This window comes from Camelus ferus, chromosome 15, assembly GCF_009834535.1.
Source record: "Camelus ferus isolate YT-003-E chromosome 15, BCGSAC_Cfer_1.0, whole genome shotgun sequence".
Classification (NCBI taxonomy): Eukaryota; Metazoa; Chordata; class Mammalia; order Artiodactyla; family Camelidae; genus Camelus; species Camelus ferus.
Window position 1 is genome coordinate 41,255,438 of NC_045710.1, and position 22,891 is coordinate 41,278,328.

General features: G+C 37.4%; 1 long non-coding RNA gene across 1 annotated transcript; it reads right to left on the bottom strand.

The window, feature by feature from the left end:
- Positions 1 to 3,628: 3,628 nt before the first annotated feature.
- Positions 3,629 to 21,988, bottom strand: LOC116668993. The gene is made up of 3 exons (XR_004326344.1): positions 21,882 to 21,988; positions 19,060 to 19,069; positions 3,629 to 3,643 (listed from the first exon to the last, which is right to left on the bottom strand). It is a non-coding gene; the product is annotated as an uncharacterized LOC116668993 (long non-coding RNA).
- Positions 21,989 to 22,891: the final 903 nt, after the last annotated feature.

Genomic DNA, 22,891 nt, shown 5'->3' on the forward strand with positions numbered 1-22,891 from the left:
CTTAATTCAACTCTGAATATAGCTGTTTCAATAGCTAAGAGAGTAGCTTTATCGCCAACTCATTAGAAGATCACTTTTGTAAATTCCCTGCTGAAATATGATATTTTAAAGACAAAGGGTCTGCTAGGTAGAGCAGAGTACAGAAATTTGAAGAGAATGCTTTTTTTTCTCTAATCAGAGGTAATGAGGTGCTTAACTGAAGATGACTGGCAGATCCTTATACACACACTCATGGGACAAGGGAACAAGCATTCAATTCCTAAATGCCCAATGCTCCCTTCTGTTTCACTGGACTACTAGTCTTGGAGAAGCACACGGGTGTAAGGTTGAGTTCAGGAGGCAAACTTGCACAGAGATTATAATCAGATGTCCTGTTCCGAGAAACTGGACATGTCAGAAATGTAGAATCACAGGCCCCATTTTAAACCTATCAAAAGAGTTCTGCGTTTCAACAGGGGGATCCACACACACATTCATGTTTGAGAAGCACCGCCTGGTGAAGACGTTCACGTTCTCTGGCAAAATGAAGACTGACCTAAGGTCTCAGCATGCTGCCTTTTCTATGCCTTTGTTCCTGACCAACTAGAACATCTGTGAAAGCAGATCTGGGAACTTGAGAACAAGTCTGGAAGGCACTCTGCCCCTACCTGCCTCCACGTCCCCTCTCCTTTCCCACGTCTGAGTGAAAAAGATTCTGTGTTCACGTACCCCCTGACCTTGCTTCTCCTCAGAAAGTGATGGATTTTTGGTTGAAGAAATAGGATGCTCATGTTGTGGGTACCAGCACAGCTCATCAATTTTAGAAACCACGGATTTTGAAAACAAAATCATAAAATATGTCTGAACATACAGTTAGCAGACCATGGATAAATTTTCCTATGACAAAAGCATTTTTTAAACCTACACATTTGTCCAAGGTGATATGTACTTTATCGATAAAGACAGTTGTTGTGTCAGGTTGTCACACTAAGCTGATTTAAGGGAACAAGAAGGGATGAGACAACACAGCCCAAACATACTTGTTCAGTGCTATGAATTAAGTATTCCTTGTTTTATTTGTTTCACTGGCTTATAAAATCTTAACATTTAGGAGAGACAAGGGAATAATGAATTTGTTTCTCAGACCAAGATTTAAAATGAGGTTTGAGTCTGAAGCTGCACTCAATTATCTTTGATGTCTTTTTAAACAATAAATCAACTCTTTACTTTGAAAGTTTTTGATAAAACTAAAATCTTACAATTGAATGTGAATGAATTTTTTCTTCATGAAGTCTAAGTGGCAAATGTCTGAAATAACATTTCAGTGATATATTTAAATGATAGTCCCTGAAGACTAGGGTCTTTAAATATAGCAAATTGTAGATTTCCCATTACTATATACCATATCAATTTCTAGAACCACATTCATTCTCTGTATTACTATGGAGATGAATTGAACATTTTTTCAGAAAACAACCCATTGTCCTTGCCTTGGTATTTCTTCTGTGGATTAATTTCCATCTTAAAATTTACTTTGAAGTATGAGGTTAAGGAGCAAGTTGAGAAATGCAAAGAAAGCCAGAGTGAGATGCTGCAAAAAATAGCATGATTATGAATAAACTGTAGCAGTTAATCTGCAGTTTTGTTATCCTGTCTATTGAGACTTTAAACAATATTAGATAATCAGACCTCGGGGATTCAAGAATTATTTGAGGCTTGAGGTTAAATGTTCACATTATAAGGGTAATTCAGTCACTGTTTCATATATATGTATATGTGTATGTATAAATACCTTTACATACATATCTATCTTTGTATCTGAATGTATTAACAGTTCACCAGCCACTGAGAAGCAGCAGCAGTGCTTCTCAGCCCTGAAAGAAATGCAGTGTCCAGGCCATCCCAGCCCAAGTGAATTAGAAATATTTAGGGATGTGGCCAGTGTATCATTATGAAAACCAAACAAACAAAATACTCTCCAACCCTCATGCTACTAGCAGTTAGGGTTGAGATCTACTTCCATCACTCTGAGGACACTCATGGGTTAGTATTTGATGTATATAAAATGGAATCCAAACTATGAATTTCGAAAAAAGAAAACTGTACTTACTTCTTATACACAATCTCAGGGTATAGATTTCAAATGGGTAAAAAAAAATCATCTTAAGACACTGTGATCATAAAATCTCCAGTTGACTGAAACACTGGTTTAATATAGGAAAAATGTGTCCTGATGAAATATAAGGACACCTTTCTTTCAGGGGAGAACACAAATGCATTGTTTCTCACTCCTATTAGTGCAACTGAGATTTTATTGCCTTTTAAACTTTATATAGGGGAGAATATAGTCTTGTAAACATCCTTCTAAGAAAATCAGAATACAACTTTCAGCTTGGATAGCTCCATTCACAACACAAATATATAACTGGAGTTCAGAATATGAAAACGGATTGTTATATTTTGTTTGATGTGATGGTCATTAACTAAAACATCATTAACTTTTTTCTTATAATGCTCAATTTTAAAATATTTCAGCGAATTTCATACTGAAGCCTTTTATATGGCACTCAGCTGACTTATTATCTATGTTTATTGCTTAGTGACCTGTCCCATGTTCCTGAGGAGGCACTAGAAAATACATAGGTACTTGGTCTATTAGTTTACCAAATATTTTTGGAAATGTAGCTTCCCTGAGGTAGCTTCTCTGTGGCTTCTTTATTGATATTCATAGCAAAGGAAATACACATATTTGCAAATAGATATAGACCCCAAATAAATCAATATGCTTTTTTTTTTTTCTAATTTAAGAAATTTGCTTTGAGAATTTAGAAAGGCAAAGAAGCAAGAACCCCACTGGAACAAGTTTCTTTTTAAGACTGTAGTCTGTACATTCTACTTCAACCAAGTAGCTTATAAGAGTTTCACTTGTTTTGAATGACTTGAAGATAATATCTAATGTTAGGTAGGGAATACAAGGATTATTTCTATTTTTAAATGAGTAACTGCAGAATCTAATGCCTCTAGTTTAATGTAAAATATATAGGAAAAGAAAATGCTTTTTTAAAATATAAAAACAGGAATGACTAATACATGTTCAGATAAAAAGGTGTATATATATATATATATATATATATATATATATTCATCCTTCTCATATACGTGTGTGTATATATATGTGTGTGCGTGTGTGTGTATATGTATATGTGTGTGTGTGTGTAAAAATACACACAGACACATCCCATTTTATCTGAATGTATTAACAATTCACCAGCTGCTGAGAAACAGCAGATACTGGGAAAGTAAGCAATGACCAAGAAGGTGAGAACACACCACCACTGCAGAAGCCAGTGAGGATCCTGTAAGCTCTACCATATATCAGAGACCCTCTATGGAAGGAGAAGGGAAAGGGCCAGAAAACAGATTTAAAATCAAGAATCTGAGCTATCCAAAAGAATCTTCCCAATCCACAGAGACCAAAACATGACTATTTGCCAAGTTTAAGTTCAATTTAAACTATATCTACCTACCTCCAGAGGGTGGGGGGCTGGGAGGGAGGATTGTAAGGGTAAAAACTGCAGCTATAGGAAATAAAAATACACGTGAGTGTGTACAGTGAGTGAATTTCCTATATATCTGTAATTGCAGTTGTCCTTCCAGACTTCAGCTTCTGTTAAAGTCTTAGTCATGAAAAAACTGTAAGGTAGCTAAAAGTTGTTCCAATTTATTTCTTGTAGCTAATCATTTCACAAGTGGACTTTTATCACTTGAGAACAAGTAGTAGAGGTGACATATTTGTGTTTTACTGCCATAGCAACAGTGCTTCTCTTGAGACAAGGGCAATGTATTTTTGGTTCCTTGTTCTGAAATCATGTTTACAAACATACAGCTTTATGATGATGTTTTTCAGTTTAATTGCCTCAAGCAACGTGCTGTGGACACTGTGTATGTTACCCAGATAGCCTTATCAGGATTGAAGGATTTTTTCACCCAGTTTGGGGGAATTCTGCTTTTAAATAACCTTCCACTGGCAATCCTTTGGACATTGTCCTCAGCTAAAGAAAGCCTTCTTATTGAAGGTCATCTCCAGGCACTGGTTAATACAAGGATTTAAGATTTGGTTTGTTACCCTAGCTTATGACAACTCTGAATATCCATGCCAATTTCAGAGCTTGCAAGGGGTTAGTCAGAGCCCAACTTCGCCTTCTACCCAAACTTGATTCTTTTCCATTCTCCTCAGGCATTAATTCTAAGAACACTGCCTACTGAACTTCCTACATGAAAAAAATCTTCTTAGAGTATGCTTTATGAGTAACTTGTCCTGCAATGTTTGTATCTAGTAAAGAAGATGGACTGGATCATTTGCTACCCAGCCCATGGTGAGGATCCAAATCATTTGGGGTAGGTGGAACTCGGATAGCTTCTGTATAAGTGAAATTGTTAAAAATTTTATTGGTGGTGAACTGGAGAACTAAACTGATTGATGGAAATGTACCAGCAGGTGCAATATAGCAAATGTTTGAGAAATATGGGAGAAATAGTATTATAAGGATAGTGGGGTTCGATGACTATTGCTGGGGGTTATGATGCTCTAGAGAAAGCAAATGAAGGTCTGGGGGTTATTACTTGTCAATTAGAATCTAACTATAAAAGCTAGAGGGGCTCCTTGTCACTATATAACGGCCCTCCTTCCCAGATACTAAGCTCAGGACCAGGACAAGGGAAAAATGGGGAGAAGTAGCCCAGCTCCAGGGTATGTTAAACCTAGACAAATCTGATATGCCAAGTTTAGAGCCCTGACTGGGAAAAAAACAGGATCCTGAGATATAGTATCTTCTGGGTTCATGTCCTTGAAAATCTTGATTCCCCAGAATCCTTTGAACTCTTTGGATCCCAAGAACTTACCCACTGCTATTTGTTAGAAGTTAGTGTTCCCATTTGTCTTAAAGAGAACCTCTCCTAAGACACCATGTGGTCTCCTCAGAATCTGAATTTCCTTTTCCTTTTAGAAAATAGTTCAATACTAGAGTTATTTCACACCATAATCTGGCCACGGAAGTGACAGGCTTGCAAAGGGAGAAAGGGACTCTCTTACATCACAAGAATCTGCAGGACGAAACCAACCATCCTTGGAAAGGAACTGGGAAAATATTATAGAACTAAATTCAGAGAGAATATACAATTACATAATGTAGAGTTTATTGATGCAGGGGAATTGTTTTTGGAAAATATTCTGGAAAAACATTCTCAGAAAGACTGAAGGAAATGGTGTTAGTATTTTCTAGGATATCTCCCAGATGCTTGAAGAAAATGGTGGCCCAGAATAAATGAAAGGATTGCTATGGCAAATGACAGTCAAAGAGGAAATGGTTCAGAGAAAGGGGCATACAAGAGTGGATATATGATGGAAGGTTGAAAAAACTAACAGAAGAGTATGTTCTTCAGGAGGGCCAGGAAGATACTATATCTAACAAAGTAATAAAAATATGCCCATTAGAGAGAACAGTCTTAGAGCCTACAGTCTAAATGTAAGCTAGGATTCATGGGAGGAAGATGTTGAGAAATGGTCTCATTGATAGGAATGGGGATTGTACGTTCCCAAAATAATGAGGTCCAGGTGATGATTCTTAACAGTTTAAAGTAAAGTCGGCTCACTGATTCTCATGGATGGCAAGGTTGGGATGACAACAGAAGAGCAGTGGCAAGCAGAGAACCATAGATATGGCTAATATAACACAGTTTTCTTGGGATCAAGATAGATGTGCACCCATTGAGGGTATTGTTCAATCTCTTCAACAACAATAACAACAATACATCAAGGAAGGATGATCAAGGGAGGTGACTTAAGGCAGCCATTTCAACAAAATGTCTCAATCTCTTGTTCAATATCTAGATGTGAGCCAGTTTTCCAGCTCTGAACTCACTGAATGAAGGACAGACTTGATCCCCAAGAGGCAGTATCCAGCAGCACTCCAGCTGTAATGATTACCTCATCTTTTCCCAAAGAGACCTCCAGCCATTTACTTGAATAACCATACTTTGAGGGAAAAGCACTACCCAAACATTCTGAGGATTGCTGCACACAAGAGCTAAAGAAGATATTAATACTCAAGACCACAAATCATCTTCATAGTCTCCCTGTGAGGGTGAGAACACACAGATGCCAGGTCATAAATTATGTACTAGGATAAGTCAGCTCAAAGTGTGTCCACTGGTTCCAAGACTCACCTGTGGTCCTGCCCTTAACTGCCAAATTTGTAATGTTGGTAAACATTCTTGACAATTAGCACAATTCTTCTATTAGTTCCTTGGCCTATAAGATATAATCTATTATGGTGGCAAAGGCAAAATGGAAGCCTCCGACACATCCCCCTGTCACCAACTCAGAGAAGATGGTGACAATATTCCAGGTGAAATGGCAGAGATAGGTACCACCTTAAAGATATGAAGGAAGAAGAGGCTGCATCTTCTTAATATCTGTATTTAGTTCAGCAGGCTTGTACCAAAAAACAGACAGAGCCTGGAAATTATTAGAGACTATTACAACTCAACCAAGAAGTGGCCCCAGTTAAACCTACTGTGGAAGACATGATATCTTGGCTAGAGAAGATTGTTATCATCTCATATAGATGGTATTTAGCCACTTATCTCCCAAACATGTTCTTTTCCATCACTATCAGAAAGGAAGAACAGAAACAGTTAATATTCATTTGGAATGGATAGCAGTATTCATTTTTGGTTTTGGAGCAAAGCATTGCTAACTCGCCCATCCTCTGTTATAATATGGTCTGAGGAAATCCAGACCGTGTGTTCATCCTGTAGAACATCAAAGCAGTTCACTATGTTGATGACATCATGCTGATAAACCTATATAAACAGGAAGTGGCAAGAAGAAAGGAAGGCTCGGTAAGACACATGTGATCCAGAAGGTGGGAGATAAGCCCTGTGATGACTCATGGGTTTGCTATCAGTGAATTTGTAGGGGACTGGTGGTCTGGAGCATGTTGGAACATTGCTTCTCAAGTACGGGTCAGATCATTTCATCTCACACCCCAACACAAAGAAGTTCAATCCCTGATAGGTTTATAGGTTTAGTTAGGTTATGGAGGCAGCATATTCTACACCTGTTAGCATATTCTGTGGCTAAATCATATATATATATACCTGGTGACACGAAAAGCTTCCAACTTTGAATGAGACCCATAGGACAAAGTGGATTCTAAGCATAAGTAGTATCTGTGGTAGAAAGAGATATCATGTGGAGTTTATAGCATTTCCCAACATAAACAATATAAACTAAGGATTCTGGAGAAATATCATGCCATCTGCATCCAACTTTTAATAAAAATTTTAATTTATATTAATTTTAATATAAATTCATTTATATTATATATTTTCATATAAATACATATCCAGATCTGGATGTAGCTACATAAATATACCTATACCAATAATCATATCTGTATACCTATGTCTTGCAGGCTGTGTCTGACCCCTACTAAAGGTATTTTTAAAATCCCGATTCATGTTCAAAACTCCTCTAGTGTAGCATTGCTGCCACACTTGAGAACATTTTAAAGGTCTTTAGAAGCAGTTAGTTCAAAGTGTGCACTCACATAAAGACTAACGGTTTATTAGAAAACCCAAACATTCAGGTACTTCTGAAGACCTTGTGCATAAGATGACCAAATTATCTTTTTTCCCTTTCTTTCTTTCTTTTTTTAAGTCCAGAGGACTCAAATCTCCATGGCGTTTTAATTCAGATGAAGTGAATCTTGGTTCTTTAATGATGGTTGCTCAGCCATCTCCTAGATACCTAGATACGGTCCTTCTACAAGCAAAATATACACTATTTCCTAGGTAACAGCCCCACCTTTTGGATCAATAGCTTGACTTACTAGTAGACCTTGAGATTCTGTATCTTATCTGCCTTTTCTCCATAGTTTTTTTTTTTTCCCCCTACATCTCTGATTGTCTCGTGACACAAAAGCCATCTACCCTTCATTTCTTCAGCAGTCCTTCCAGTGCTGGATCTGGAACGTGTGTCGGTACCATGTGAGAACTAGCTTCCCTTTCAAGTCAAAGAAGGATTATTAATCATGAACACAGTTTGCTGAAACCTGCTGCTTGCAGGGTGAGGAGGGATGTTTGTTTGCCATCATGGGAAAGTTTTCTTACCTCACAGCCTTTCACAATGAGTTAAACAACCCTTAATGCAGCAAAGAAAATGACTAAAAAGCACACGAAGTGGGAATGATCAGTCAGCTACACTCTTCTTCCAAACAGCTGTTTGCATTACACGAAAATAACTTAAATAAACATTCCAGAGATTTTTCTCAGCCTTCAAACTTACCGTTCTCATTCCCTATCCAAAATGAAATCTTTTTTTCTGTGCCGTATTTCAACTGTTTGAGAAATAGATACTTGGGTAGTGAAAATATTCCAAGATAATTTCCTTGATACCTCTGGAGAGTCTCCTATTCCTCTCTAATTTGGAGTCCTTTTATTTCTTTTTGTTGTCTGATTGCTGTGGCTAGGCATTCCAACGCTGTGTTAAATAGAAGTAGTGAGGGTGGGCATTCTTGTCTTATTCCTGATTTTAGAGGAAAGGCTTTCAGCTTTTCACCATTGAGTGTGATGTTACATGTAAATTTGTGGTAAATGACTTTATTATGCTGAACTATGTTCCCTCTGTACTCACTTAGATGAGAGTTTTTATCATGAATGGATGTTGAATTTTGTCAAGTGCTTTTTCTGCATCTATTAAGATGATCATATATTTTTATTCTTCAATATGTTAATGTGATGTATCACACTGACTGATTTATGAATATTGAATCAGCCCCATTTCTCTGGGATAAATCCCACTTGATCATGGTGTATGATCCTTTTAATGTATTGTTGAATTTGGCTTACTAATATTTTATTGAGGATTTTTACATCTATGTTCATCAATGATACTGGTCTGTAATTTATTTTTTTTTGTGGTGTCTTTTTCTGGTTTTGGTATGAGGGTGATCCTGGCTTCATAAATTGAGTTTGGAAATATTCCTTCCTCTACAATTTTTTAGAATAACCTGAGAAGGATGGGTGTCAATTCTTTGTCAAACATTTGGTAGAATTCACCTGTGAAGCTGTCTAGTGCTGGGCTTTTGTTTGTTGGGAGTTTTTAAATTATTATTATTACTGATTCAATTCATTACTGGTAATTTGTCTGTTCATATTTTCTGTTTCTTCCTGGTTCATTCTTGTTATATACATATATAGATATATTTAAAATTTTTCACAAGTAATCACTTTTAAAAGGACCCTTGGATTATTCTGTGCTTACCAAATAATCCAGGATAATCCTCCCATCTCAAAACCATTAACTTTATTACTTCTGACGTCCCAATTGCCATGTAAAGTCACACATTCGTAGGCTCTGGAGATTAGTTTATGAGCATCTTTGGAGTCCATTATGTTGCCTCCCATCCCCTATTCAGTATTTCGAGATGAGTAGCGTTTGACCTGGCTACACATGAGAAAGATGTATAGAGTTTTAAAAATACCCGTTTGGGAGCCCATCTCTAGAGGCGCTGGTTTAACTGGTTTAGAGTCAAGGCCCAAGGATCCGTATTTTTTTAAAGACTCCCAGTTTCACCCTATGTGAAGCACCATGTCCATTATACAGTATATAATGATTCTCAAATTCTCTGCCCTGGCTGTAATTCCCAAGAAGAAATTGTATTCAAATATAATTCAGTTTGACCTCAATTACTCATTTATTCTACCCATTCTCACAAAAGTTAATCCCCCTTCAATGTGCCAAGGTAAACTCAGAGTTTCCATATGCCCTTTGTTAAAAATATTAATCTTCACACCTAGTTTGGCCCCATCGTCTCTGCAAACTTTTCTTTGTAGACTCTCTCCCAAGTATTATCTTTCTCTTCTGAGTTTCTACTTAGTTACTATTTATACCTATTAGTACTGCTTGCTTGACTCGAAGCAAGTTGCTTACATCGCCGCTTTGACACCTTACAAGAAATGACTTGTATCTTGGATTGCTTTTCTGTACTTCGTGAACAGAGGCACCTGTCATTCTGGGTGTGGATATTTGTTGCCACAGAACATGGCTCACTTTCCTAAAATATCAATTTCCCTGAACATTGGGGAAGAGTATTAATGGTAATAATAAATTTCATAAAAGATGATTAAAATTTAAATTATTTAAAATAAAATCAGCATTGCATCAAAACCAAAAGGAATAGTGATCTGAACATATGTTTTTCAGACTCCGTGGTGTTTGTGATGAATACTATTCAGTCTGTAGAGAATCCTTTTGAAGAAAAAATGAGAATTGGCAAGGTAACTTCTATTCCTAGATTATGGGATAACAGGTGTAGAAAGCAGGGTGTCTAGAGAGCCCACAAACAACAGCAGAGAGGGACTTTGGTCAAATGAAAAATTGCAAAATAGTAATCATTTCTTACTGGGCAGAGACTCAGTGGGGATCGTCAGGAGAGTAGGGAACAAGTGCCCTCAACCCTTAGGCGCCTACCTGCCTGTCTGTCTCACCCTCACCTTTTTGTCTCCCCCCACCCCATTTCACGTGTCTCTTCTCTCCACTGAAAGATACTGCTCCCTTTTCCTTCAAAATATTCTTAAAAGACATGAAAGTTGTTTGTTGATAGGCAATCTCTGCTTTCATCCCTGCAACCCAAATGTCCTTGGGGAAAATAACAAACAAGACAAAATGATGGCTACATTTTTAGTAAAAGGAAAGAAAAATGTACACAAATTAAAGTCTCAATAAACTTTGTGCCTACACATTATATAAAACACTTCTTGTCAATAATACTCTCAGGTAAGTATCATTATGAGATACAAACTGCTCGGTCCCCAAACATTTAGTGAGTCTAAATATAAATGAACCCATTTATGGAAAGCTAGCTTTGTGACCTGGGTCACTTCTCTGAGCCTCAAATTTTTCACTTATAAAATAAATATGTTAGACCAGGTGATCTCTTAGGACACTTCCAAGCCCCAAATCTACCTGTATGCTATTTAAACTAGGTGAAGAAAAACAACTGAGTGGAAATGAAACCATGTGAAGAAAAACAGCTCAGTGGAAACAGCGACTTACACAAGATTTAACTTATTTCTTCCAGAGATTTCATTTTAGCAGGTTTTATGTCATGATGGGAACAGATGCTGTTTGACTTTGTGATTTGAGTTTAACTGATTTACAGGCTTACGGGGCCCTGCAGCGAGTGGCTTCTTCTTTAAGCAGGAGAGAACTGCTACTCTGCATCTTTAAATTCTCTGATATGAAATTATGCTTATGTATCATGCTGAAATTATAATTGTCTTTCTGATTTTCCTAAGGACCCACCCTTGGCCTGCTTTTCCTCTGTTCACTCTTGCTCAAACCCTTTCCTGGAATCCTCCATCACCTCCTTTTAGAAAACTCTAAAGGGTGTCTGTCCACACCCTTTTCCTGAGTTCATCCTGTGGTTCCATCTACTTGCTGGACATCTCCACTTTTATAATCCATAAGGACTAAAACTCAAAATGTCAAAAATAGATTCACTTTGTTTCCCGTTATTCGACTGTGTCATCTTTCTGTGATTATCATTTGCATTGTCTCGGTTACTAAGTCTGGAAAACTGCTGTCATGTCAGAATTCTGCCTTTCTCATGCCTCTCTGTGACTAGCACAATTGCTAGGAGCTCTGAAGAGAGATGGCCTAGGTTCAAATTTCACCTCCCCTGGCTCCCCAGCCACGTGTTCTTGGGCCTCACTTACCTCTCTCTGCAGTGGGTTCACAGTGCTTCTCTTAGGCTTGTCACGAAGATAAGGTTAAATAATGTATGTGGAGTTCTTGGCACAGAGTCATCACCTAATAAATGAAAATGATGATCATAGTTGAATTCCAGATGCCTCAATATTTTTCTCAACCCTCCATTCTCACTTGCATTCAGATAACCTGAACTTTCTTTGCCTCTAACATAACCTTTTCCCTGGTTCTCTTTTTTTGTCGTTTTGACCCCCTATTTATCATACCAGTCTCTGGCTTCCCACTTTATACAGAATAGCTTTCCATTTCTGATTTTCTATTGAATGAAATCAACATTCTTTAGTCTAGCATGCAAGAACACTTGTGATCTAGACCAATGTTCTTTTCCAAATTTATTTGTTACATTTCTATTACCTGTAACTTAAATCCAAACAACTTTAAATGTCTACTTTCTTTCCACGGTGCTACGTAAATTTCCCACATTCTTATTCTCTCTTGCATGTTCTCCCTGCCAGTATCTCCATACCCATGATGGAGCTCAAGTCTTAGGTCTTTATTCCCTCATCATCTGGGAGTTTTATGGAGTGCCTCATTTTTCATCTTCACAATGTTGTGGTATCTGTATTTTCTTTACTAGGGGGTCTGGATCTCAAACATGATTAAGTTATTTATCTCTTTAGTAACGTAAGATCTGGGACTCAAATCCAGAGCTTACGAATTGAAATCCAGATTCTTTCTTTCCTTCTTTCCTTCTTTCTTTCTTTCCTTTCTTTCCTTTCTTTCTTTCTTTAATTCCTGCAACCCACGGAGGGTAGATGGAGTGCATTCAAATTCAGCAAAACAATGTGACAAACCTGTATCTGATACCTCGAAAAAGCCTGATCCATGGGTCCTACTCTGATTCATGCTATTTTTAAACAAAACAGTGAATTCAGTTTGCCAGGACTGAGTATCAGCCTCTACATGCCGCTCACGTTACCCCCGACGAGGAAGAACGGCCCCTCTGCAGGCTTCTCACCAGAGCGTCACAAGCCTGGGATGCAGAATCCACGCTGCCAACTCGCACAGAGGAATTGTGTTGTTCCTCTATAATTTGTTGACTTTCTCCCTGGAGTCTGTTATCTCTGGATGATTTTAGTCTTGAAAAGAAGACAGAGGCAGCAGCAGGCGTATGAATGTTTGTTGACAAATGCTGCTTTCTTGTTCTGTAACACACACACACAAAATACATAATTGACAGTTGCATTTTGCAATACTATGAAAAGAATTATTCTTGTTTAAGAGTAGAGAATATTGAGAAATTAAAAAATATTGATTAAGAGTTTCTTAATCTGGGTGAGACAGGCAATAATTTACTAATGAATCTGACCTGCTATATTTAAAATTATTTATTTTATTTGGTTGCCAAAAGAGCTGAAGTATGAGTTACAGCTGTATTTATGCAATTTTCCTGTCTGTTCTAAATGTAGAAAATAAAATTAATTTATGTTAACTTTATATAAATTATATATTATTTATGAATTTATTATCAAAGAAAGTAATTAAAATTCAGTGTAAAATTGAGCACGGTCAATTAATAATTTGGGAATATCAAAAGCAGAGACAGATTAATGCTTCACAAAGCCTGTGTACTAAAATACCTGTAAAGGACAGAAAAATATAAAATTGCAAAAGACTGGGGGGGAATCAACCAAAAGTAAACATACTAGCAAATAGTTCACCAGGTAGGAGATGTACAGAACTATAGAATTTAAAATCAGAAGCAGTGGGAAATACTTGTTTTGCTCCTGAGTAGACTCAAAATTGCAAAAATTGAAGCAGTCTTACTAGGAAACTCACAGCTTCCTTCACCTTCTGTCTCTCAGCTGAGAGTCCTAGAATTATCGATGACAAGAGAACTGAAAAACCATCCCTCTCCCTCGTTTTCGTTCAGTAAGAACAATATCCTTTTCTCTACCTCCCCATTTCACATCCATCAAAAGCTCTACATGGGTTTTCATCTCTGGATTGCAGCAAACACACATAAACACACACTAAGTGTTAAATTAAGTATAGGTATATAGTGTTACTCGTATTTTGGAGGGAGGGGGGACATGAAATGCTGTGTTTTTTTTTTTTTAAGTTTCCTAGTTTGGAAAGAATAGAGAAATAAAATTGATAGTAGTACATAATGGGAAATGTAGTTTTTGTGTGATCTGGGCCACTTTTTAGTGATCAAATCTATCAGAAAAGAACTTTGCTGAAACAAGCAAAAGTACTGTAGTTGAAATCTGTTTAATAGCACTGGTTTTGAAATCTATCTTATCCTTAAATTTTCTATATTCTAAGGTGAATTGGGAATAATGCCTATTTACAGGTTAATAGTGACCAAGGCTGAAGGGAAGCCCAGTTCTTCACTTGATAGCAAACATGGGTCTGTGATAGTCCTCAGATTGTTCAACAATCAGTAAACAAATAAATAAAATAATCCAAAGTGAAACATATGAAACATACTTCAGGACCAAGAAATATTTAATACCATCCTTGATAGCTCAAATAATAAAAATGCCACTGAAAATTATATTTTCAATAAGAAACCAAAAAAAAAAAAAAAAAAAGAATTGATTTTGTAGTCTCAGTATGATGCACTTGTACATGAACCACAAATGACACTTGCTTAGAACTGTGCCTGGAACATGGTAAGCATTCAGAGAATTGTAACTATTGTTACTAGAAACAAACAAGACATTACATAATGTGAAAAGAGTCAAACCATCATGAAAGTCTAGCTATCATGAGCACATGTGCACCTAACAGAAGCCAAAAATATGAAGCAAAAACTCATGGAAATAAAACATGGAATACACAATTCAATGATAATACTTGAAAACTTCAAAACCCCACTTTCAATAATGGAATACATGTTAGTGGTCCCAAACAGATGCATAAAGCAGCTTAGCTGGTAGTGGGAAAGTGGGTTAATAGAGTAGAGGTTCTTCACGATTTCCTGTTCTGAGAGAAACAATACTAGCTTTAATTAGGACTGAAAAAGAAACCACACACTGCAAAATAATAACTAGGGAGGTGATCTCTTTTTCTCTAATATAATGATACCATTTGAAGAGAGCCACAGTAGATTAACAGTTTTTACCCCTTTTATTCACTCCTTCCCAGTGGTGAGTTTGAGGATATGTGTTAGACATGACAGTGCCCTTCAAATACGTCCACGTTCTAATCCCTGGAACTCGTGAGTATGTTCCCTTATATGTCAAAAGACACTTTTCAGATATGATTATTTTAAGGATCTTGAGATGGGAAGATTATCCTGGATTATCCAAGAGATCAGAGTAATCACAGGGTCCTCATAAAAGGCAACCAAGAGGTGTCAAAGAGGGAGCAGACAATGTGATGAGAGAGGCAGAGGATGGAATGATGAACTTTCGAAGCTGAAGGAAAGGGGCCGCAAGCGAAGGCATGCAGCTGGCTCGCAGAAGCTGGAAAAGGCAGGGACGTGTGTTGTCCCTAGAGCCTTCACAAGGAACGTAGTCTTGCCAACACCTGGATTCTAGGACCTCTGAACTCCAGAACTATAAGATAACAAATAGGGGATGAAGTATTCAGCTAATAAGTTTGTGATGATCTTTACAGAAATAAGAAGCTAATCAGGAAGATTGTATCGTGTCTGTCCCTTCTCTCTGTTCTTTTTACCTCTTTGTGATCTGCCTTCCTGCAGAGAACATATGTTCTGTTCTGCTCTTTTAATGAAATTTATTTTTCAGGCAGATGACCCTGGAAATCATTGATTTTTAAATCCTGCCAGGGACAGTGATTAGATAAGTATGTCCAATTTAGGGTTAAAATATTATCGATACTATTTGGCTAACAGACTTAATGCCATGTTCTTCAACACAGGCATTGTAAGTAACAAGTTGATTTTTCGTACATATCCATTTGACTCCAGTATCTGTTTCTCACTTTGTTTCCAATTCAGAAGGGTGAAAAATGATGCCGTCTATTTCAGCTCTCTCAAACTCCTGCAGTAACCTCACTGGTTAGCTAACTGTTAACATAGTTGGTGACCTTGAGCAAGTGACTCAAACTATCCATGTCTTTGCCCTTATCTCTAAAATATGACTAATAACTTCTTGCATCTTAGAGTTGTTACAATGGTGAAATACATTGATGTTTGTAAAGTACTTAAATTAGTGCCCGCCATACAGAAAGTACTCCATCAATGCTGACTACCTGCTCTTAGACTGTAAAGTCTTAGAGAGCTTCTTTAATAACTATCTTTTATAGGCTTATATCATAACACATGAACTAAGTCCTCAGTAAACAAGACTGAAAGATGATTCCCTTTAGCACCCAGTAGTTCTAAATAGCTAAATCTCTCAGAAATGCTTTTATTTTATAAAATGTTTCAAATACATCTCTTCCCACCTGCCAATTTAGCTCACTTGAGTGGAAAAGGAAACTCAAAAAGTATCAAGCCTGAAGGAATATTATCCAATTTTTATTTCCTCTTCACTACCATCAGTGCTCAGTCTGACTTAAAAATAATGATTCACTGGAATCATGGCCATAGTTACTTTCAGCTTTGAGTATGCAGTGGGGGGAAAAGCAGGAAAAAAACTAAACCTAGCTAAGAAAGCATACCAGAAGAAAATATTTTGGAAAGAGGACAAACCAAGGTTTTCAGATAGCCATCAGCTGCTTTATGTTCTTAAATATCAAATAATACATTTTAAAAATCAGTTATCTGCTTAAACTGATAGAAATGTTTTTCTTTTTCTGCCTTATGTTTACTGACATATCAATTTGAAGATCATGAGGTAGAGGTAATATCTTAATCACTGGAATTATGATTTTAACGTATTATTGAACACAGTGTGACAGACAGAATGTTTATGTCGGGCAAATATAGCTAAAGCTGTTCAAGAGCAGAGTGCCTCAAAACAGTGCAATTGCTCTGGATAGCTGTCTCTTTGCATAAAAATCATAGATGATTATCAACCTTCTCTGTCCTTGTCATGCTGACACTACCGATAGCATAATATTAATAATATACACATTGTAGGTCTTGAGGTTGTTTGAGAGTGAATTACAGACCTGGAAGGACCTCACAGGGTCATCCTAAGTACAGCTGTTCTTTTATGTCATCTCGAGCCCTTGCCTTAGGAAAAGCTTTCCAAACAACTTCTATTTCTCTTGTTTGATAGAAGGTCAGGAAATAAGCAGGGTTCTCTCTACGTATCTGTTAACAGAACTCTGGATCCTGTTTTACAGCTAAAAATTTAACTTATTTTGACAGCTTTTTCAACATAAGTTTAGGAATTTATTAGATACTCTAGAAAGGATGCTATTATCCAGTGATTGTTTAACATAATCTTTTTCATATTTTATTTCAGTACAACAAATTTTAAGAGACTAACCAGATTTGAGATGGCACTGGAATTTTTTGTTTCACTGAAAATTCATTTGAATAAGAGACTGTGTGTATGTATGTATCCCCTCCTCCAAAATAGTACAGTACCAGTATTTACTAAAGCAGAAATCAAACTAAGATACTTAAGATGAAGAATTTTCTCACTGATGCAAAGTAACAAAACAATCTAAGATTGTTGGTGGTAGTTGACTGACATGTCTCTATATTTGGCTAACTGATGGGAATATTGGTAGATGGGATAAATTAATGATAAATGGCAATCTTCTTCCTCTGTTGAGTGACTCAAATCCTCTTCCTCAGTTTTGAGCAGTTGCAAAATACATTAGAACAATTTTCCCTCCTTTTCTCATCTATCAACTTCACTCACACATCTAATGCTTGAGAAATACAGCAATTCCCAATGTATCTGTGAAGTCAATGTTGCGTCAACAGCCATATGATAAACTGGACAGGTGACTTGTGAGCAGGTATCTGAAGACTACAAGGTGGAACATCTCTTTGTTGAAATAAACTTGCACTTATGCATGGTGAATTCTACTCTGGTTAAAATCATTATGTTTAACTGATGGTAAGAAATATATGATGGCTCAAATGAGTTATGTTATCTAAAGTAATATTTTTCCTCAGCTTTACTCTTCTTTTTGTTCAACATACTTTTGACTCAAACCTTTTCACTTTAAGTCAGTTTCCTGCAGCTGGTGTTCATAAGAGATTTTCTAACTTTTTATATTGTTTTAAAGTCTTTTTATAATTTACATGTAGTTGGCATGGAGTAGTTTATCACAAACTTCAGAGGCACAGCAAGTTTGTTGAACTTTCACTTCAATCAAGATACATTTACTCATGAGAATCAGGAAGAAATCCTGAAGGTAGTTGTCTACGGAGTTGGGAGGTTTCTTTCAGGTATCATTTGACTGTTTAAATCTAGCAGGTTTGCATAACTAATCCCACTCTTGCTATAACAGGCTTAGATTATGAAGGAGTTTTATGGAAAGCTATTGGGAACTGTTTTCACCACAGCTGAAAGAAACATTCCAAATCTCTGCCTTTATATGACTGCGAAAAAAATAAAAATAAATAATAATAATATGGGCTAGTTCATTCACTGATTCAGTAGCTAGTAAAGACTGCATCTGTATAATTGCAGAATTTGCAAATAAGAAATCTCATTTTCTTATACTGACTCCAATTCACCCTGACTGATTCCTAAATCAGTCTTCCTCTTCACCAGATGTCTGCCACCTTATTGCCATATATGTCCCAATCAGCTGGTATTTACAACATTTTAGACTCGTAAATCCTTGACAGCATTTTATCAATGTATTGCAAGTAGCATGGTGCAATGTGAACCTCAGGATTATCTAGAATGACTAACTTCACCTTATGACACGGCCTCTCCTAACTCTCCTTTCTGTGTATTTAATGTAGCTACTCTTCCATGTTATTGAGCCCCTTGGTCCCCTAATCTATCCTTTTTCCTCAGTCTAATGCCCATCCCTTTTTAAAAACCCATTTTCTCCCTGCTAACTTTCACATACTGACTAATCCATCCAGCTCCCATTGGTAATCATTCAACCCAGTACGCTCTGTTCCCTTGCTTGCATGTGTTTTATGCAGGACTTCCTTTGAAAATTACAAACCTGAAACAGTCTACACTTCAATTTCCACATTTTGAGAAATCTCAGATCTAGCGCTTGATCAAACTATATCCATGAATTTCCAGACCTTTATTTTCATTTTCCCAGTGAACAGTCCCACCTTTATGTTTCACAGACATTGAGAAATCAACATATTCAAAATGTTTCCCCTCCATACCGTCTTCTCTTACATCTCTACCTTTGGTTAAGGGAAGGAAGCATTCCCAGTTGTAACTGACCACAAAGTACTACCTATCACAGTAAACTCTTATTAAAGAAATGGCATTTTAGAGCCTCTGTTTATGTGTTTACGTATAATTTATTCCAGTTGAATTTGCCATTCAAGCCCTTATAATACTTGTGCCATTATACAAATATTCTGAAATGTATGTCATATGTTTCCAATGAATAATAGCAATAATTCAAGCAATTTAATATTATATATTGCTTAGAAATAAGAGTAAGGAATTGCATTTAAATAAGAAAGTCAGTTATATTAAGGAGATTCCCAAATCATTACCATCTTCTTGACTTTGCATAACATATTTATCATAGATATTATTTACATTTTTCTTTTATAATACAATTCTAGAAGAGAGGCTTTACACTGAAATACATTCATTTTCTAGAAAAAGTGTGTATCGATTTTGACAAACCAGTCTGAGACATGTTCAGAATTTTAAATAACAAATAATATTTTTTCTAAGCATTTATAAAAAAATACATCTCTCAAGTCTCATTCTCCTTGCTGAAGATTAGTCTTCGAAGAAGAGAGAATACTCCTCCCTAAAATAATAATTTTGTATTTTTAATTTACTTCATATTTTGATTAATAATCCCATAAGTTAAAAAAATTAAATCAGCTTTTATCTTTAAAAAGAAAGCTATAAAATTTTATATATATATAAAATATATACATAGTCTATAAGATATATATATATATACACACACACACACACACACCAAATATAATGATTAACTGCTGTCATATCAAACTTAGAAAATCTTTTAACTCTCATTCCATTAATACAAATGCAGGAAGCAATAAAACTCTCAAGGACTTTAAGTTTTTCCCTTTTAATTTTCCTTATGTTCTGTGACTTTAATATCCTACATCATTTTATGAAAGAACTGTGTCCCCTAAATCATTTTTCAGATATTTTACTTCTAATGAAAAGGCGCATAGCTATCATTTAACAATAGCTTGAAGGTATGGTAACTCAGATCGTGGGCAGTAAAGTTGAAAGCGGTAACATCTGTTTATTTCCATATATATGTTAGGCACATAGTGCTTAAGATACACGACAGTGATCCCTTTGAGTTCTTGAATTTTGTGTCATTCACTGAAACAACCTAACACTGATTTGTGCAACACTGTTTAATCTACTAGAAACAGCCTATTTTCTTTCCATGATGGATGCTTTCCTTCCAATACAATTTCTGAGCTTCAAACAGGAAACATAATGTTGCCCTGGATGCTATCTTATGTTCTAGAAATAGCAAATGATGCTAAATTCATGTCCAGAAATGGTACAACAGTACGACTATCATGTAAGGACCCTGTGTATTCAGTCAGCCAGCTGGCTTTGCTGTTCACTAGCTGGGTGACCTTTGGCAAGTTGCTTAACTTCTCAACCTAAAATTGGGATAGAGGAAGAAATGACGGCTAAGTAGGAGGATGGGGAGTCATCTCCCCCCATGAATACATCAAATATGTATCTACATGTGGAACAATTCTCACTGAAAACTAACTGGAAACTGGCAGAAAGACTCAGGTACATTCAAGGCTGTAAGAAAGCTGCAAAAGGAATCAGGTGAGAGAAGTGATCAGGTTGGAACCTGTGTCCTTGGGATGGGACTCAGAGGAAAAGGGAGAAACACAGGTAGAGTCACCCTGGGGCGCCCCAGTCCTGGGTCTCACACAGGTAAGACGAACACACTTGTCTGGTTGGGCAGCCACAGGGACTAACAGGAGGGCTGTGGGAAGCCCGGACTCTCCTTGTGAGGAGCTGGCTGTTGCGAGACAGGGCAGAGGGCAGAAGGAGGTCTGCCCTAGAGGCGGCCAATTTCTCATGACTGCGAAGGCACAAGCCCCCAGCCTGAGCTGAGCAAATGCTCCAGCCCTGCTTACTTCACCTTGCAGCTCCCCACTGGAGTGATGCTGCCACAACGAGAGAGCGAGCTTGACCGTGAGACAAAGAGACAACTTAGACCCAGGGCTGCACCTGAGTGTGGCTAGGGCAGCCACTGCTGACCCTTACACAGGCAGCACATCGGGGTGGTCCCAATCTCCGACAGCAGCTGGACCACCGTAGTCCACACCCTGTTACATGCCAAGAGACCACACAGGCCCCGCCTGCCCTGCGAGGTGGCTCCACTACGGGGCAGGGGCAGGTGCAGCAGAGGCTGGGGGTAGTCATCGGCTGTGAGGGACAAAGGAGACTGAGAGGAGCAGGGGCTGCCAATGCTGGCACGTGAACAGGCAGCACATCAGGGCAGCCTAGATCTCTATATGCGTCCAGCCACAGTAGCCCATGCTCTGTCATGAGCCAAGAACCTGTAGGGACCCTCTTGCTTCATCATTGCTCCCCTCTGGAGCAAAGGGTACTCGTGCAGGGACAGGGGAGAGCACACACTTAAAAGTGAACAGAGCCAGCTCAGACCCAACCCTCAGGGAGGGCTTCGGCTCCAGCAACTTAGGGTCTGATCTCACCCTCAATAGGGTATTGACAGCCCCTGAGCAGAGGGGAAGACCCTTCTTCCACCTGACTCAGGCCATAGCCCCTCCATCTCCAGCCTCACCTCCTATTAAGGTGATAATTGCCATCACACCCTGAGGAACAAGATACCTTCTGTTCATATCAAATCCAGCTCTCCCACCAAAACCACTGGGCAAACACAATTGTATAAGAATACTTTCACATAAGGACATCACTTCAAAGCCACAACAGGTAACTATTTCACCTAAAAATTTATATGGAACTACGAAAGATCCTGAATTGCCAAAGCAATCTTGAGAAAAAAGAACAAAGCTGGAGGTATTTCACTTCCTGACTTCAATTACAGAGCTACAGGAACCCAAACGCATGGTACTGGCACAAACACAGACACACAGATCAAAGGAACAGAACAGAAAGCCCAGGAATAACTCACACACCAATGGTTAGTTAATTCATGACAAAGGAGGCAAGAATGTTCAATGGAGAAAAGATAGTTTATTTACCTGGGAAATAATTTGCTGGGAAAACTGGACAGCTACATGCAAAAAGAATGAGATTAAAATATTTTCTCATACCGTATACAAAAATAAACTCAAAATAGATTAAAAATCTAGATGTAAGACCTGAAACCATAAAACTCTTGGAAAAGAATATAGAACAAATGGACAAGCTTTTGCACAACAAAGGAAACCATCAGCAAAATGAAAAGACAAAAAGACAACCTATGGAATGGGAGAAAATATTTGTAAATATGACTGATAAAAGGTTAATATTGAAAAAATGTAAACAGCTCATACAACTAAAATTTAAAAAACAACCTAATTAAAAAACAAGCAGAAGACTTGAATAGACATTTTTCCAAAGAAGATATACAAATGGCCAACAGGTACATGAAAAGATGCTCTACATTGCTAATTATTAGTAAAATACAAGTCAGAACCACAATATGATACACCTGTCAGAATGGCTATCATCAAATATTTACAAATAACAGATATTGGCAAGGATGTGGAGAAAGGGAACTCTGGTACAGTGCTGGTCAGAACGTAGTTTGGTGCAGCCACCATGGAAAACAATATGGAGGTTTCTCAAAAAACTAAAAATAGAACTAACATATGATCCAGCAACTCCACTCCTGGGTATATATTTGAAAAAGATGAAAACATTTATTGAAAAAGATACATGCACCCTAATGTTCAAAGAAGCCTTATTTACTATAGCCAAGATAAGTGCCCATCAGCAGATGAGTGGCTAAAGAAGATGTGGTATACACACACACACACACACACACAATGGAATATTAGTCATAAAAAAGAATGAAATTCTGCCATTTGCAACAATGTGGATGGACCTG